Below are 16,508 nucleotides of genomic sequence, written 5' to 3'. Positions count from 1 at the left end.
GGTTTCAGAAAAAAGGCTGGTCTACAACTTTTGAGAACTAGTCATTCAGAGAGAACCAGATCATGTAAATAATTGCGATTTCCCTATTATTATTATGCAAGCTGCTTCAGGCAATCAAGGATGCATTGAAGGAAAATCTCTTCCAGCTCATAAAATACCTCTATTATTTGAAAACATTCACTGAAGATGCATTTACAACACCCACTGGTAGTCAATTCCATATACCATATTTTCCACAAGAAGAATCTTGATCTCACGTGCTACCTTAACCCACCTTTACTCAGATTCCAATGTCTTGTAAAGTGCTATAATAAATAACTAAGTTTTCTTTCCCTTGTCTTGTATGCTTTCTTCTTCCTCTAGCCTACATCTCCATGGTTGAAATCATGTATAATGATAGTACTATTTGTATCCATGAGGTTTACAAATCTATACACAGTTCACAGTCCTGTTCATATGCCTGTAGCATCATCCAACTATGTATTTTGTCCTGTTAACCCCTACCTCATACTAAACAACCTCAAACTCATTCCTTTATTACTACCACCACCATTTGGGATCTCTATTCTCTATTCAGTCATCAAATCCAACTCTACTCTAGTTGGATTTGATGAATGCTCTGTAATCATTAAGCAATATTCCTCCCCCCCCCCCTTTTTATCCTATCAGTACTCCACAAATACACTGAATATAATATACATCACATCACATTCTATTCCTTTATGAAGCTGTTAACAAATGACCCAAATGAACAGACGAAATTAAATGACCTCATTAAAGATTTGAATTCATCTCCTTTCAGAACCCTAACTCTAATAATGTATACAAAAGAATGCATCTTTGTTGTAAGATCCCGTATCAAAGGAGTGCGATGTAATGAAATCAGAGAAAGATTTACAAGGAAATTTCACAGAACTGGTCCTACAGACAAAGCGATTTGTGAACTTGTGAACAAATTTAAAAGAACTGGATCTGTACACAATGAGGCAGGAAAAGGATATAATAGTATCAAAGGAATACGACAACTGTTCAAGGATGAACCAACAACGTCGGCTAGGGAAGCCAGTCAAAGACTCAACATATCCAAGACAAGAACAGTTCATGGAATCTTGCGTTCGACACTGATGAAAAAGGCTTATCACATTCAGTTACTGCATTCCCCTAAATGAAGAGGATTATCCAAATCGAGCTGCAAGGTTGGAATTTGTGGATCAGATCGAAAAATGGAGGTTTATTGGATTACATCTTATTCAGTGATGAGGCTACTTACACATGTGGTAAAGTGTAAGTAGCCTCATCACTGAATAAGATGTAATCCAATAAACAATAATTGGACCAGATATGACAATCAACACAATTGTCATATCTGGTCCAATGAAAAACCATCTTAAGTCATAGAATGGCAAGGAGACTCTCCAAAAGTTATGACTAAATCCAAAATTAATGGACCATTCTTCTTTTAGAAAGCATCTGTAACTGGTACCATCTACCTTGATATGTCTCAGCAGTTTCTCGAAAACCAGGGCTTCTTGATAATATTGTGTTTCAACAAGATGGAGTATCATGACATTATGCACTAACTGTCTGAGAATACCTCAACAGACACTTTTCGAATCGGTGGATTGGACATGGAGGACCTCGACCTTGGCCTTTGCGTTTTCCGGATTTTACATCCCTGGATTTCTTTGCATGGAGCTTCATAAAAACAAAGATTTATCACCAAAAGATCAATAGTTTAGCTGAACTTAAAGAATACATTCAGTTGGCAGTGCAGAACATAACTCATGAAATGCTTTAAAATGTGTTTCGCAATGCTAAGGATAGATTTGAAATTTGCAGGGATACAGACAGAACACATCTTGAAAGTTCTCAATAAAGATTTGCCTTATGATTTATAAATCTGTTTTTGTATCATAATTAGGTAATAAACATGAAATTATGTCAGTTTTTAATAGATTTCTCCAATTTCATAGAAACAGATAGCTAATTCTGGGACACCCTGTATAATAACTATTGCAATTTTAAAAGATTATATATAACTGGAGATTAATACCTTGTAGAAATTTAAAAATCTACTTTGTTTGAAAAATCAGGTAAAATCTGTGTGAAAGCATGTGTGTGTTTGTATATATATATATGTGTGTGTGTGTGTGTGTGTGTGTGATTCAGATTACACAAATTTTAAAATATGAGGTGGGGGAAGGATCTGGTAATTTTTAACGAAATTACCTCATCAATGAAACCGACACTCAATGGGAAAAATATTGATCAAGTGTAAAGGTATAAATATCTTGGTTGCTGACTTAATGAAAGGTGGGATCCTGAAATAGATATAAAGACAAGGATTGAAGTTGCATGGTAGTCCTTCACGAAAATGAAAACATTATTCTGAAATAAAGATCTAAACACAGAAGTTAGATGCAGAATGCTGAAATGTTACGTCTGGTCCATTCAGCTCTATGGAGTTGAAACATGGACATTGAATGCGACAACCATCAAGAAAATTGAAGCCTTTAAGATGTGGCTATATAAAAGAATGATAAAGATATGGACAGAAAAAATTACCAATGAAGATGTCTTAAAATCCATTAGCAAAGCATCTCAGACAAACAATCAAGAAACAAAAAACATCATATTTTGGCCACATCATGAGAAACTGCAAATACCAACTTCTACAAACTATTCTGGTAGGACGAATTGATGGCAAAAGAGCTAGGAAGAAAACTTATATCTTGGTTTGACAACATGAAGACATGGACAGGAAAGAGCAGCGTACAACTGCTCACATTAGAACGGAGTGTGTTTGCCAAGAGGGTCGTTGACCTTCGATAGAAGATAGCACCATAAGAAGAAGAAGAAAGCAACTGATATAACTGCAAGAAAGAACACATCTTAAAACTCTTTAACTCCCATTTTTCACTGAATTGTAATGATTTGCTCTTTTTCTTTAAGGATACATAAGAAGACATAAAATTAATTAATTTTTGTTCTGGGTGTTTATCAAACCTTTTCAGACCCCCCCCCCCCCTCATACTTCATACACTGTCTTCATTAGAGATATGAGTGGCATCTTAAAAATGGCAAATGATTACAATTAAAACAGAACTGCATTACCCACACATATGCATGTTATTGCTCCTCAACAGGAAGTGTTTGTTAAGATAACTGTGACATGCTAAGTTGAACAAAAAATAGAAGAGTGATGATTCCATTATATAAAACCTGACTACATCTGGATTACTGTGCTCATATCTGGTCACTGCATTTGAAGGGGATAAATTAACCTTAGAGAGTGCAGAGATGAATAACAAAAGTGATATCTGGAGAGGGTACAATGCTTTGATGACCTATTGAAGGCATATGTACTTACAGAGATGAAGAGGTGATATGACAGATATTTAAACTGTTGAGAGGTGGTTACAGGGCTAACAATGGGGAGATCATCTAGCATAAGAAGAGGAAGGAGAAAAGACAAAGTGTCATCCCTAGAAGCTGTTTGATATGTGTAATGTTTAACTATTTTGTAGCACAGGTGAGCTTATGCTATTTTGGTTATACATATGTGGTTTATACAATTGTGAATTTTTTTATGAAAATGCAAACTGAAGTTAAAAAAGATTGCTCTACAGAAACCATAAAAGACATGAATTAACCATTTTTCCCCCAGCACCCTGCAAAAGTTTGTTGGAATTTGGGATTCTTATCTGGGAACAGTAATAATTGTCCTTTTCCATGATTCTGGAAATTCATTTTCACAAAAAATTCTGTTGAAGAAGTTGAGTAGCTCCATGGAAGATGGTGACTGCCATCAGAATGCCAACCAAATGCTAGAGCAGTTGGTTGATGCTGAAGCAAAGGATTTTTGAATGACCTGTTTTAATGTTTCAGACTGTTTGAAGTAAATAAAATTTTTTTCATCTTTGTGTTTTATTGACCAGGAATTCACAGGGTAAGAACATGTTACTCGTGTTTTCATAAAGCTCTCCTCTAAAGTATCTGAAACTTCAGGATCCATAAATGTGCATTCATTTTGTTACAGGACTGAAAGTGGATAGATGATATATCAGATTTTCATTTTCTAGATTTTATTCACTGCTTTGCTACTTTTGATCTAGTAAAAGATATAAACATGATAAACAAATCCTTTTGGTTCTGATGACAGATATATCATGCTCAAGTCCAATACTGTATTTACTCGAATATAACATGCCCTCGCGTATATCTCACACCCCTAATTTTACTTTATGAAAAAAGAAAGTAAGAAGTTTCACATATACTTTGCACATGAAAAAAAGATTAAAACTTTATGAAATAGATAAGTGAATATTATTCTGGGAGTTTTAGATATATTGGAATTCGGTTAAATAGAATCAGCATTTCAACTCAACAATCATCAGTTTGCCTTTGTTGTTGTTGAGTTGCACGATCTTCTGTTAATGCCATACCAATCATATGCGAGACTGATAGTAGCGATAGCGAATAGTAGATTCTTGGTAAGTCATGCCCATTTTCAGTTTTTCTTAAATCATGGTGATCTTATGATTCCTAAATGATAAAAGGTCAAGCAATCATGAAACTGTCTGTTTTAATTTAATTACAGAAGCATTGTCGCTAAAGATTCGAATATGTCGTGCGATGAAGGTGAGCGGCCGATCACATAAATAACATTGATAATTAAAATTTAAATGCATTCATTTTATAAATAATATGAACATAATGAATACCGAGGATTTAATTATAAAATTTAGTTTTTTCCTGAAAAACTTTAGTTTCCGAAAATCCCTGCATATATCTTGCACCATGATTTTTTTTAATTTTTGGAAAAAAAAGTGCAAGTTATATTCAACTAAATACGATATATATCCTGTGTGATATCTGGGAAAGTTACCTCAAACTTTGTTTTGAACTTTCTTGACAGTTGTTCGTTCTGAATTCCACTACAGTTTAGGGAATAGTGAAAACCAAATTGATGTTTAGGGAACTGTAGTAGTAGTACACACTATGTAATATGATTTGCTACTTCACTGACAGAGGAGATGACTGTTGCACAATCAAATTCTGCTAAGGATAAGAATACATCAGTCAGCTTGAGCTATTATCCATTGTTATATCAGTGATGGGATACACTGGTTGCTCATGCAATAGTGAATATCATAGGAAAATGATTACTCCTATAGATATAGGAGGAGATATTATATATGTCGGCCTAGTTGGCAGAGTGGTTAGCGTATCCACTCTCCAGCCAACACAAGAGGCTGCGGGTTCGAATCCCACGTAGGCATGGATGTTTGTGACACTCTCCAAACGGACTGGGTCATCATGGGAGTAGTAGACCCAAAACCCTCCTGCAATGGGAGAGGCCTTCACCCTGCACTGGGTAGAAATATAGGCTGTCCACATATATAACTTCCTACTTCCATAGAGAGAAAAGTGATGACAAATAAGTTATGTTGACAGCAGAAAATATTCAAGGAGGCATGTGGAAGAAGTTGTTACTAAACTGAAATCAACATCATCCTGGGATATATCTAAACTAGGTAGTAAATAAATGCACCATACTCTAGTAATGGCAAATAGCAACTGCCTCTGTTAGTACTGTGTCTAAATTGTTGAAATGGGAGTAGTCATTCATAAGAATGGCAATTACTTCAAACATAGAAGATACATCCCTTATACTTATGGATGATACCACAGTATAAGGTTCTTACCAGGTTTTAAATACTGTATTTTTCTCCTTACATGACACGCTTTTTTGTACCTAAAATTTATCTGAATATTAAGATGCATCCTATAAGTCGAATGTGTCTTATAAACCGGTGCAAATTACAGTGTATGTGTCATCGCTTGTTGTTAATGCATGACCAATTTGAATAGTTGCATGTTGTTAACAGTCATGCATGCAAACTAGCAATCAATACATTATTACATTTAAATTTTTTTATAACCTATAGATTCTACAAAGGACAGATATAGCTATATGATTGCATTCAAGCGTAGTGTGATTGAGTATGCAAAAAAGAATGGCAATAGGGCAGCAGAATGGCACTTTGAGCCTCCACCTGCAGAAAAAAATGGTACGAACTTGGAGGAAACAAGAGCAGCAATTAATAGAAGCAAATTCCAAAAAAACACAATCTCTGCAGAAAACCAGCAAAATTGCCATAAACTGAAAATGAATTAAAAACTTGGATAATGGGTCAAAGAAGATCGGGTTGCCATGTATATACAAACATGATTATTCAATGAGCAAAATTATTGGCAATAGAAAGAAATATCATGAATTTTATAGGGTTGCTATCACAGTGCTTTAGATTTATGAAGGCATGCAAAAACGAAAATATCACAAAAAATGCCAGACGAATTCGAAAATAAAATTGAGTTTCACAGATTCATCATAAATGCTAGAAAACAAGACAATTTAGAACTTTCACAGATGCCTAATATGGATGAAGTGCCTCTGATTTTTTGATGTGCCCTCAAACAAGACTGTTGAATCCTCTTCTTTCACTATGCATTATTCCCGCTTCCTATACAGAGTTCACGTGTTACTTAGATGCGACTACTTATTAGTACCATTCCCAACTGACCTGTCACCTAGTCTGTCCTGGGGGGGGGGGGATATATTTTTGGCTGTAGAAGCATATGTTCATGGGGCTGGTTTGCTTGCTTGCGGGATGAAAAACACCGGATAAACTGCCAGGAAAAACCCTACTGCCCATGCCCAAGACTGGCTAACTTGGCTATGCCTGAGGAAGATCCTAAAGTTTCTCATGTCTTCGACGGGAATCGAACCTGGGACACTCCTTCCCCAGGCATATGGTTGCGAAGTGCAAAGCCACTAGGCTAACCGCACGGACTAAGCAAAACTGTTGACTCCAAAAAATATTAAAAAAATGTTATTGTTAAAACTTTGTGTGTTTCATACTGCAAAGAATTTTTTTTTTCCAAAAATTTGACTTGAAAAATGTGATGCATCCAATACAATGGTGCATCTTATCTTATAAGGCAACAAATAAGGTAAATCTTTTTCATGCAAATACACACTGGTTTGTGTTTCTAGAGGGCCTTTATATCATCAATGGTTTGGTGGAATACATAACTTCATGGTACAAAAGGTCTTATTTATGTTTGACAGACTATTTGGCTAATGGTTTGAAAATATTTTTTATTACTCTTGGATTTTTTCCTTTTCTTTGGGGAACTGTGGATAGCCAGTTTCTCTCTTCCTCTCCATACACAGGATGTAAAATTCTACTCCATCTAGGATACTCTGAATTTTTATAATATTGGAATGTCTCTGGGGAGATGCACAAATATCCGTTTAGAGGGCATGTCTGGAAGTTCTTCATTACATTTCTTTGGTACTGGCACCATTAATTTTTTTAAAGGATTTTCATGGTGAGGAACCATTTTAATATGTTTTCTGCACTGCGGACATATGAATTAGATTACTAAATTCTTTCAACCAAAACACACACTAGATTATAACATTCAGGAGATGATGCAATTAAGAGGTGAGATAAGCATGAGTGTTAATGTCCTTGGGATACTTTATTTACCAGTAAAGTTTTAAGCAGCTGTGATTATTTGTGGTTTTTGAAATTATAGCCAAACCAACTAAGACCGAGGCCAGCATATTATGTGTGTAAATCACACATGTTCTTCTGGCCAGTTTACCTCTTCTGTAAGATGGAAAAAATCAGGTTCTTGGAGGTAAGACCCTCCTACCACAGTATGAGACTAGCTAACTTGCCTTCAGATGAAAAAAAATCTTACTATGGAGATGCCATATTATTACTATTTTATTGCATCTCCATGGAGTCCAGAGACTCATTGCAGACCCAAATCAACCATCATACACACAAATCCTATCATACCTCTCCTTCAATCCATTCACCATCAGGGAACTCATCAAATGCTGGCAATCCATTCCACTCGCTCACCACTCTCCGTGCAAAAAATCTGGTCTGCACACCCCCTACTAACCACACTCTTACATAACTTCCAGAAATGGTCCCTAGTTCTGTGACTATTTGTTATATATTGAAAATTTTCACTTGCATCAATTTCATAAACCCCTTTAATATCTTAAAAGTTTTTATCATTAATTATGGCTATTATAGCCTGTTTTTGTTTAGGAGAGTGTCCCTTATTTTAAATACATTGGCTATAATTACTCAAAAAAGGGGTATATATATTTTAGGGCATTATGGGTGAGTATAGAAGGCAATTATAGCAGAATAAAAGAGGTGGAAAAATTTTGTACATACCTTGTTTTGATACTGGGATGCCTTCCAATTCCATGATCCTGCTGAAGGTTGTTTATAACGAGGCGGAGGAGGAAGGGAGTGTGTGTGTGTGTGTGTGTGTGTGTGTGTGTGTGTGTGAGAGAGGGGGGGGTGTTTTGACGTGAGAAAAATAAATTTGGAAACCTGGGTTTTGTATTAATATATATATATATATATATATATATATATATATATATATATTATCATGTTTAAGGGCACTTTTGGGGGGGGAGGAGAGAAGGGGAAGGTGTTTACGTATGGGGAAACTGGGGCAGGGGAGAGTGTTAACAGGGTGCAGACCATTTCGGTCAACTGACCATCATCAGAACATTTTCGGAATGAGTGTCATACATGGCCTGTTTTATGAGCGTGCGATGACATAGCCCTACCCTCATTCCGAAAATGTGGCGATGATGGTCAGTCAACTGAAGCAGTCCGCATCCCATTAACGCTCTCCCCTGCCCCAGTTTCCCCATACGTAAACCCTTCCCCTTCTCTCCCCCCCCAAAAAAGTGCCGTTAAACATGATAATATATATATATATATATATATTATTAACACAAAACCTGGGTTTCCAAATTTATTTTTCCCACATCAAAACAAGCCCCCATGCTCCCTCCCCCCCCCCCTCGTTATAAACAACCTTCAGCAGGATTATGAAATTGGAAGACATCCCAGTATCAAAACAAGGTATGTACAAAATTTTCCATCTCTTTTATTCTGCTATAATTGCCTTCTATACTCACCCATAATGCCCCAAAATATATATACTCCTTTTTGAGTAATTATAGCCAATGTATTTAAAATAAGGGACACTCCTAAACAAAAACAGGCTATAATAGCCGTAATTATAATAATAGTGTTTAAAAGGAGTAGCATGGGAATTTTCCCAGAAACTATACCTTAAGTTTTTATCATGTTATCTATGTATCTATGATGCAGCTTTGCATCATCAGCAAACAACTGAATATTCCCCTCTTAAATCTTTCCCTATGTCATTGATATACAAATTAAAGAGTAGTGGCCCTAGTACTAAACCCTGAGGTACTCCACTGGTTACCATCATTCTCCTAGACTCCACCCCACCATGTATCTGGTGTCTGTCCATCAGCCATCCCTCTATCCATGCTACTACTCTCATATCCATTCCCATCCTCTCCAGTTTTTGTAATAGTTTTCTATGTGGTATTGTCAAATGCATTGGCAAAGTCAAACAGTATCATGGTGTAGCCATGATCTCTTTATCCAATTCTGCTGTGACTTTATTATAAAATGTGAAAGAGTTACTAAGACAGGACCTATCCTCTACAAAGCTGTGCTGCCCACTACAGAGTATCACATCCCTATTTACCCACTGTTGTATTTTACCTTTCAGTAACTTTTCCAATACTTTAACAACCACTCCCAATATATTAATTGGTCTGTAGTTTGCCACCTCTGTCTTGGAGCCACCTTTCTGCAATGGTACTATCTTACCCTCTTTCCACTCCCTTGGAACCCTGCCAGAAATGAGATTTAGACTGAACAACTTCTTCAGATGCAATGCCAATTCTCTTGCACATTCACGTAATACACAGGCTGATATGCCATCCAGTCCCACTGCTGTGCTTACATTCATATTTTTTAATATGAATGTAACAGAGATGCATCTACCCCAATGCATCTCTGTAACATCAGCAACTATAAAATCACCACTTGGATGATACACCTTTGCAAAATGATCACTCAGCAACTATTTCTTTTGGTTCAGTCACCTTCCTACTATGAGCATTGTTGTTTAAAGTCATTCTACCATAGTAATTTTTTCCTCTTACTAGCCACATAACAAAAAAAAGCTCCTTCAGGTTTACTTTGGCCTGTTTGGCTAATTCTCTCTCATAGTCTGATTTGGCCTTCCTTACCATGCTAGTCACCCTTCTTGCTTTGCACTTTGTACTTCTCATGAGTATATTGATCACTATTTTCTTTATATTTCCTCCACAATGTTTTTTATTTTTTGCAGCTCTTGCTTTATATCCCTACTCATCCCGCCTACCTCCAGTTTGGTTTATCTTCCTTACCTTTGGTACGCAGTCTGATATGCTATTCTCAAGCAGTCTCTGACCACTCCTTGCAGGCTTCTCAAGGCACTGTTCCAAGATGACTCCAGGCTCTCAATCACTAGCCTTACAAATGAACATAAATCCCTTCTTGACAGAGAACTCCAGATGTTTGGCAACTTCCCAGAACAAGACAGCATGGTCACTCTCCCCAATTGTAGGCAGAGTGTATACCTTGGTTATGGATACATCTTCTGATGCTATTATCAGATCTAACACCCTCAAACTCCTTGTCAGTGAAAGTGTTAGTGCTGGCCTGGTTGAACAAGTGGATAGCATACCTGCTTTCTAACCAACATGTTGTGGGTTCAAATCCCACCTTGGGTATGGATGTTTGTAAATGGCTGCTCTACATGAGCATGATAGCTCTTTGAATTTACAGTAGGGTTTGTCTTGATTCTAAGAGAAAAGTTAAATGGTTATATTATTCTTTGTTTAAAATTATTTGTCATCTTTCAGTAATGACACCATCAAAAATTATACATGAAGGAAGAAGAGCTATCACAATAGAAGATTTAATATTCTTAGGCACAGTTAATAATTAAAATGCATACTGACAAATGTGTTGAATAACTGTAGACCTTCAAAATAAATATAGTACCCATCTTAGACAATGCCAAGCAATTAATAAACTCATAATAGTAAAACAATCCATTTTCATATCCAGTCATTTTAAAACTAAGCATTCTATGCTAATTAGTTCTAAAATTTAATGAGCAAACAAAACTTATTTTACCTTTTACACAATATTACAGAAAAAACAACAACTGAAAGATAACTTATTCATTAATGCTGGCATACTGACTAATTTAAATAACTTAATGATTATTAACAAAATGTTATAATCTTTCTCGCTACACACTGGAATTTTTTTTTTTTAAATAAGTGACTTCATACCTTAAATATCTTGAGTGTGAAAAGATATTTGCAATCTTTTCATTATGCACTTAACTTTTCCCTAATATCCTCAACCCATTTTGAAAAAATATGCAGATGTTTGCACATGAGATTTAACTTAGGAGTTGCACCTGCAATAATAAAAAAAAATTAGAGTAACATTATGTCTGTACATAAATTAAATTTTTATTAGTAGTAGTACAAAACACTTCTAGGAAGTCAGGGAGTTACTAAAGTGGCTACATGTCACTCATATGTCATACTTTCTCCTGAATTCATTCATATTATCAAAGGTCAATATCAAAGCCTTGTAAAGAGGCAAAATGACATGTTAATGTTTGTTTCAGTACTGCAATTATCGTCTGAGTTGTATTTGCAATCTTCTATGTGGTTTCTGAACTTCAATAACCTATCTATTAAAACTCCAAGGTTCCTAGTCTCATCAGTTTCTTCCATAACTTTGCATTTACTAACATTTAAATGACAGCCATTTTTACATGCCTACATTTCCAGTTTATTCAAATTATTCTGCAAGTATGTGCATGTAGGTTGCATTTCTGATTTGCCTAGCTTTGCATTATCAGCAAACCTATTTTATTATTTTTTTTAAATGTGTCAGTCAGCCATCCTCTTATCCAAATTAGCAGTTTATAGTCCAAATCCCTATCTCCAGTTATGAAACAGCCTTCCATGCTCAATCTTGTCAAGAGCTGTAGCAAAGTCCAAAAGTATCATGGTGTATCCATTCCCCTTGTCTAACTCAACTGTTACAATATAAGATATAAGTTACTGAAACACAACCTAAGCACCATATGAATATAGTAATTAAAGTTGTGACAACAATACCAAATTATGTCATGTAATATACATTCAATTATAATTCCAAGTTAACAAAGAAGAATAAATCACATGATATAGGGATAATGTTTCATAACTATACCTTTAGCTCAGCTCCCAGGTCTAGGTTCTTCTTGTGTGTGTGTGGGTGTGTTGGTCTACACTAGAAGAAACTGATAGGCTAAGATCTTGGAGTTTTAATAGATAGGAAGTTGAAGTTAATAGGAGATATAGCAATGGCTGCAAATACAACTCAGAGGATAATTGCAAATGCTGAAACAAACACTAACACATAAGAATAAGTCATTTTGCCTCTTTACAAGAGATTACAGCGGGATTATAACGTTCATAATATACAAATGTGCCATATCAGAAGCAATTTTTAATTAGTATGATTATTATGCAAGCTCCAAGGAGTTTGAACATTCATCAATGGAAGAACCATCTGTGCCATTCAATGCCTAAATACCTGTAATCTCTCTTTGAACATACTTGTTCAAGAGATTCACTAACATCTAATGGTAGATTAACACACAAACACAAAAGAACTTGGACCTGAGTAAAGGCGTAGTTAGGAAATAGTAGCCTTACATTCTCCCTCCACCTGCCATAAGCTGCAAAATGTCACTTTGTATTTATACTTTAGGATCCCATTATTAATTTGTATGAATAACATCTCCTCTCTATCTATTTCTCAAACTTTGAAGACTTTATTTCTTTATACTGTCCTTATATGAAAAATTGCATGAGGAGATATAATTTTGGTTACTTACTCTCAACAGGATCTTTTTTTCACAGCCCACCAATCTTCATTGAACTCAGGTCTGAGCACAATAAGTAGTCCAGATGTGGCCTTATCAAAGTTTTGTAAAACCGGAAAATGACCTCCTTATTCATATAAGCCACAGCTAGTGGTCTCTTCTACAATGCAGTTGTCTAATGTGATGACTTAACTACCTTGGCATAGCTTTCAACCACATTGTCTATGTGGATGAAATATCACTCCTCATTACACCTCGTGTGTGTTTCATATCCATGATATTTTAATTAATATCAATGGTATTGCAATGTTAATATGCTTTTCATATCTATGGAAACCCTGACATGTATAATGTAAAGCCAGCTGCATGGTTAAAGTTCAACTCTGTCCACCATCACGCCTAAGTCTCTGGCTTCAATGACCACTTGCACATTTCCATTAACATAATGCCATGCCTGCAACGTCCTCAAGTTTGGAATCTATGGCTTTATATGTGCTAATATTTAACTGGTAATTATTATTTGTTCACAAAACCAGTCTGCAGATTATGTATTGGCTATTTTCTTTATCACTCTTTCTATTTCTTATTTCTCTCTTGCATCATTAGTAAATAACTGGATATTATCATCTGGACCATCTCTCCCATATCATTAATATAGTATATAGGGTAAACAATGGTTCAATTATGTGGTCCATTATCACCCTTCTTTTCTTACTCTCATCACCTACATATACCTGACACCTTGATACCTGACAGTCAGCCACTCTCCTATCTGCATACCCAATCTCTCCGAGTACGTATAACAACTTCTCACGTGGCATCTTGTTCAATGTTTTGGAAAAATCCAGTAGTATTATAGTATAGTAATATATATATATATATATATGAAAGAATGATCATGGACTTGGTTAACATACATATTTTTTAAAAAGAATTGAATGACTAAAACCGAGATTTAAGTAAAAAGGTTATAATATTAAAACACGACTAGTTTTGGCAATGACTAAATCGCTGTTTTAGTCATTAAATTATTTTTTAAAAAATTATATATATTATATATTTATTATTGAATGCATGTGTGTAATTTTTTATTTTATTTTATTATGGGGAACCAATCCATAAGATTGGTCAACCTATAGTATGCCAGTACCATGGATAGGCAAGAAGGAACTTATTCACATTAATCTTGAAAAGTTGTGGATTGTATTCCTTGGGAAACACATAAGATGGTAGACTGTTTTAGAGGATGGCAGTGGAAGGGATGAATGAAGAGGAGGAGGAGAAATTTGTTCTGTGAGCTTGGAGATGCACTATGAGGGAGTGTTTGTTAGTCACTGCATGCATTTGAAACAATTTGCTAATTCTGATGAACAATGGCAATTGAAGTATTTGTAGAAGATGCAAGCAGCAGAAACAGTGCTCATGTGAAAGTGAGTGAAGTGCATCAGTGAATAGGGGATCATTGATCAGTCTGACTATCCTTTTCTATATGGATTCTTGTAGAAAGGCTTATATGTTGGTTGCAGATGATTACTAAATAGCTTAAGGAATTCACAATGTATACTGGAATATAAATTAAAATAAACTTTAATATAACAGGCAGGACAGCGAATATCAGAATTTCTGAACATAAAGACTATATCTGGTTTCACCAGTACAGCCACTCTGGGCTTGCAGACCATGCTCTGGATACACGCCACAGAATACGGTGGAAGAAAGCCACAGTAATACACCGCAGCAAGTATAAATTTGAAAGACTTCATAGAATCAGCCTCAGCCCTACATGCCAAACCTCAACAAATTTGGATGCATGAGACTGCCCCAAATTTGGGAGACGTACATCATGAGAACTTCAGCCCAACGGCCATGAATACCTAATATAGCCCGTGAGGAGGCACCATCAGGACTTTAGGAAAAATAGTAGTTTCCTCGTTTCGACCTCATTTGCTGTTTTTACTGCCTGCGTGCACGTGTCTTAATCTTATGTTCCCACGAAGATGGCAACGTGACGTTACTGAAATATAGGAAGTATATATTAAAGTTTATTTTAATTTATATTCCAGTATACATTGTGAATTCCTTGGGTTATTTAGTAATTTTCTGTATGGAGTCCTCTATCTTTAGGGAGCTCCTGGGGGCACAACCACAGATATGGGAAATATTCAATGGTTAGACAGATTTATGATTTGTAGAATGTTAGAAGTTGTTGGAGTTAAAGTAATGCTTTGAGCAAAAAAGAAACCCTAAATATTTGGAGAAGGTAATATTTATAAAATATTTGTGCCAAGAGAGATTTGAGGTTAATGTTATCCCAAGGGATGCTTAAGGATCAAAGCTGTATAACTGAGAGGAGACCTCCACATAACCTTTAAAGGAATGCGGAGAGCCGATCAGGGCTTCTGACCTAATGTCCAATCCTCACCTTCTCATCGTGCACCCTGTTGGGTATCTACCTGGATACTGAATGAACAAGGATGGGCTGGCAATTTGGGATTTAGCAGACCAAATTGTATTCTTATTGGCTTAAACCAAAATACAAAATGATGGTACAACATAACAAAATTTCATGTCGGCTGGGGCGTCACCCGGTTAAACAAGGCCCCTGTTGTTTTCGCCAGGAAACAAGGGTGAACAGCAAAAATTCATCTACTGGAACAAATCTGAAAACACACCCCCAACTCAACATCACCAGAGTTAAAGATTGGTACTATCAACATAAGAAGCCTGAATGGCAAAAAAATGGACCTAGCTAAGGAATTAGATAAGTACCAGATCAACATAATAGGGGTGACTGAAACAAAAAAGACAAAAACTGGTGAGATCTTTCTGAGCAATAAATACAAATCAAGGAAAAGAAGGTGTAGCCATAGTATTCAACACTAAATATGAGGCTGATCTTCTTGAATGGCTGGCAGTCTCAATTAGAGTGATGTGAGCAAATATGAGAATGGAGAACTGGACAATGAGACTTATTTGTACCTATGATTCCCACAGAAGGTTCTACTAAGGTAGAAGTGGAGAAATATTTTTTGGCTTTAGAGAAAGCAATTGACACAACAAAAAAGGAAAAGTTGGTTCTTGTTGGGGATCTAAATAGCAGAGTAGGAAATGATTGTCAGACACAAAAATATTTTGGGAAAATTTGGTGAAAAGAGCAAAGCTAATAATAATGGCAAATACTAAAATAAAAAAGCTAATAATTGGATTTCTGCTCAGGACATGGACTGGTTAGTACTAACACCATGTTCCAACATAAAAATGTGCACAAATTCACATGGAGAGAAGAGGCGAAGAATAAGAAAAGTCTCACTGACTATGTTATTGTTGATAGTGACGTTTTCTCCCTGGTGCAGGACACCAGAGTGTACAGAGGATTTGAAATTGGAAGTGATCACTATTTAGTCTTGAGCAGGATAAAATTGAATTTCATATTGAAAAGAAGAACATGTAAGAAAGTTTTAAATCGAATAAAAGTTGAGCAGCTCTCAGATGTGAACTGTAGACTAAAATACACAAAGATTATTGAAGAAAAAATGAAAGAGTTTGAGAACAGGAACCAAACCTTGGAGATTCAGTGGCAAGCCTACAAGAAAACCCTGATTGATTCAGCCAGAGAGGCTTGTGGT

The 16,508-nt window shown here is 35.9% G+C and overlaps 1 protein-coding gene across 4 annotated transcripts in view; it reads right to left on the bottom strand.

The window, feature by feature from the left end:
- The window catches only part of LOC150107464 (mitochondrial nicotinamide adenine dinucleotide transporter SLC25A51), a 125,203-nt gene that overhangs the window by 48,457 nt on the left and 60,238 nt on the right, over positions 1 to 16,508 (bottom strand). For all 4 annotated transcript variants that reach the window (XR_016548197.1, XM_090391312.1, XM_090391313.1 and 1 more), the window contains one exon: positions 11,285 to 11,415. The gene's annotated coding sequence lies outside the window, so the exon portion shown is untranslated. The remainder of the gene's footprint in view (positions 1 to 11,284; positions 11,416 to 16,508) is intronic.

Source organism: Typopeltis vanoorti, chromosome 4 (genome assembly GCF_054136105.1).
Source record: "Typopeltis vanoorti isolate ZY-2024b chromosome 4, IOZ_Tvanoo_1.0, whole genome shotgun sequence".
NCBI classification, from domain to species: Eukaryota; Metazoa; Arthropoda; class Arachnida; order Uropygi; family Thelyphonidae; genus Typopeltis; species Typopeltis vanoorti.
The sequence above is the reverse complement of the archived record's forward strand: the minus strand, read 5'-3'. Positions and strand labels throughout refer to the sequence as shown.